This window comes from Arachis stenosperma, chromosome 3 (assembly GCF_014773155.1).
Source record: "Arachis stenosperma cultivar V10309 chromosome 3, arast.V10309.gnm1.PFL2, whole genome shotgun sequence".
Classification (NCBI taxonomy): Eukaryota; Viridiplantae; Streptophyta; class Magnoliopsida; order Fabales; family Fabaceae; genus Arachis; species Arachis stenosperma.
In genome coordinates, this window is record NC_080379.1 from 107,315,418 (window position 1) to 107,318,707 (window position 3,290).

General features: G+C 37.1%; 1 non-coding gene across 1 annotated transcript; it reads left to right on the forward strand.

The window, feature by feature from the left end:
• The first annotated feature begins 467 nt into the window (after positions 1-467).
• On the forward strand, positions 468-571 carry LOC130972768 (small nucleolar RNA R71). The gene has a single exon (XR_009083931.1). It is a non-coding gene; the product is annotated as a small nucleolar RNA R71 (small nucleolar RNA).
• The last annotated feature ends 2,719 nt before the right edge of the window (positions 572-3,290 follow it).

Genomic DNA, 3,290 nt, shown 5'->3' on the forward strand with positions numbered 1-3,290 from the left:
CTCTCTTTCCTCTCCAAATTCGGCCATGGTTATGGCTTTGCACTCTCCTTTTGGATTTTCTTCTGTATTGCTTGGGAGAGTACTAGGAGGGAGTACTAGAAGGGTTCTCAGGATCATAGGCTTCTTCTTCAGATGAAGCATCCTTGGTACTGCTTGGTGCATTTTGCATTCCAGACAGACTTTGAGAAATCAAATTGACTTGTTGAGTCAATATCTTGTTCTGAGCCAAAATGGCATTCAGAGTGTCAATCTCAAGAACTCCTTTCTTCTGATTAGTCCCATTGTTCACAGGATTCCTTTCAGAAGTGTACATGAATTGGTTATTTGCAACTATTTCAATTAGTTCTTGAGCCTCTATAGGCGTCTTCTTCAAGTGAAGAGATCCTCCAGCAGAGCTATCCAAAGACATCTTGGATAGTTCAGAGAGACCATCATAGAAAATACCTATGATGCTCCATTCAGAAAGCATGTCAGAATGACATTTTCTGATTAATTGTTTGTATCTTTCCCAAGCTTCATAGAGGGATTCACCATCCTTCTGTCTGAAGGTTTGGACTTCCACTCTAAGCTTACTCAATTTTTGAGGTGGAAAGAACTTTGCCAAGAAGGCATTGACTAGCTTTTCCCAAGAGTCCAGGCTTTCTTTAGGTTGAGAGTCCAACCATATTCTAGCTCTGTCTCTTACAACAAAAGGGAATAGCATCAGTCTGTAGACCTCAGGGTCAACCCCATTAGTCTTGACTGTGTCACAGATTTGCAAGAATTTCAGCTAAGAACTGATGAGGATCTTCCATTGGAAGTCCATGGAACTTGCAATTCTGTTGCATTAGAGAAACTAATTGAGGCTTAAGCTCAAAGTTGTTTGCTCCAATGGCAGGGATAGAGATGCTTCTCCCATAGAAATCAGGAGTAGGTGCAGTAAAGTCACCCAGCACCTTCCTTGCATTGTTGGCATTGTTGTTGTTTTCGGCTGCCATGTGTTCTTCTTCTTTGAAGAATTCAGTCAGGTCCTCTAAAGAGAGTTGTGCTTTAGCTTCTCTTAGCTTTCTCTTCAAGGTCCTTTCAGGTTCAGGATCAGCTTCAACTAGAATGCCTTTGTCTCTGCTCCTGCACATATGAAAGAGAAGAGAAAAAGAAAATGTGGAATCCTCTATGTCACAGTATAGAGATTCCTTGAAGTGTCAGAGGAAAAGAGAAATAGAAAGAAGAAGGAGAAGAATAATTCGAACTTTAATTAGATAAGGTTCGAATTGTGCATTAAGAAGGAGTGGTACTCCATAAATAGAAGGATGTGAGAAGGAGGGAAGAGAATTTTCGAAAATTCAATCAAAAGATTTTGAAAACATTTTGAAAAACACTTAATTGATTTTCGAAAATTGAAAGTGGAAAAGAAATCAAGTGATTTTTGAAAAAGATTTTGAAATTATAAATTAGAAAGATTTGATTGAAAACTATTTTAAAAAAAGATGTGGTTAAGAAGATATGATTAGTTTTAAAGAGATGTGATTGAGAAGATATGATTTGAAAACAATTTTAAGAGATATGTTTTGAAAACAATTTTAAAAGATTTGATTTTGAAAATTAATGACTTGCCTAACAAGAAAAGATATGATTCAAACATAAAACCTTCCTCAACAAAAAAGGCAAAAAATGTTCAATCAAATCATTAATTGTTAGTAAGTATCTCTGAAAAAGGAAAGAAATTGATTTTGAAAACATTTGATTGAAAAGATATGATTTGAAAAAGATTTGATTTTGAAAAACTTTGAAAACTTGAAAAAAAATTGATTTGAAAAACAAAATCTTCCCCCTAGCACCATCCTGGCGTTAAACGCCCAGAATGGTATACATTCTGGCGTTTAACGCCCAAAATGCTACCTCTTTGGGCGTTAAACGCCCAACCAGGTACCCTGGCTGGCGTTTAAACGCCAGTCTGCCTTCTTCACTGGGCATTTTTGAATGCTCAGCTTTTTCTGTATAATTCCTCTGCAGTATGTTCTGAATCTTCAATCCTTTGTATCATTGACTTGAAAAGACACCAATTAAAATTATTTTTGGATTTTTAATAATCAAAATGCAATAAGAATCAAATAACAATGCATGCAAGACACCAAACTTAGCAGTTTGTATACTACTGACACTAACAAAATGAGAATGCATATGAGAAACAACAAAACACTCAAGTCAATAGAATTCAAAGATCAAAACAAGAAAATCAAGAACAATTTGAAGATTAATGAAGACACATGCATGAATGCAGTAAGAACAGAAACATGCAATTGACACTAAACTTAAGATGAGACTCTAGACTCAAACAGGAAACATAAAATATTTTTGGTTTTTTATGATTTTGTAAATTTTTTTTTTTTTGCTTTTTCGAAAATTAAGTGAAAAGGACAATAAAGGTATCAAAATTCTTAATGAGAATTCCAGGAATCATGCAATGTTAGTCTAAAGCTTTAGTCTAAAGGAATTAGACATAGCTAGCTAAGCTTCAGCAAGACATTGCATTCAAGAGCTAAATTGATGATGATTAATCAGCTTTGGTGATGATAAGAACATCACCTTGAAACACTAGAATTCATTCTTAAGAACTCTGAAGAAAAATAAATGCCTAATCTAAGCAACAAGATGAACCGTCAGTTGTCCATACACAAGAACAATCCCCGGCAACGGCGCCAAAAACTTGGTGCACGAAATTGTGATCACTACAACTTCGCACAACTAACCAGCAAGTGCACTGGGTCGTCCAAGTAATACCTTACGCGAGTAAGGGTCGATCCCACGGAGATTGGTGGTATGAAGCAAGCTATGGTCATCTTGTAAATCTCAGTCAGGCAGACTCAAATGTATATGATGATGAACGAAAATAATATAAAAGATAAAGATAGTGATACTTATGTATATCATTGGTGTAAGAGCTTCAGACAAGTGTATGAAGATGCCTTCCCTTCCGTCTCTTTGCTTTCCTACTGCCTTCATCCAATCCTTCTTACTCCTTTCCATGGCAAGCTCGTGTAGGGTTTCACTGTTGTCAGCAGCTACCTCCCATCCTCGTAGTGAAAGCTAATGCACACACTCTGTCACAGTGCTGCCAATCACCGGTGTGGTTCCCTCCCCTACCGGAATAGAATAACTCTTTTGCGTCTGTCACTAACGCCCAGTAGGTTACAGGTTTGAAGCACGTCACAGTCATTCAATCATTGAATCCTACTCAGAATACCACAGACAAGGTTAGACCTTCCGGATTCTCTTGAATGCTGCCATCAATTCTTGCCTATACCACGAAG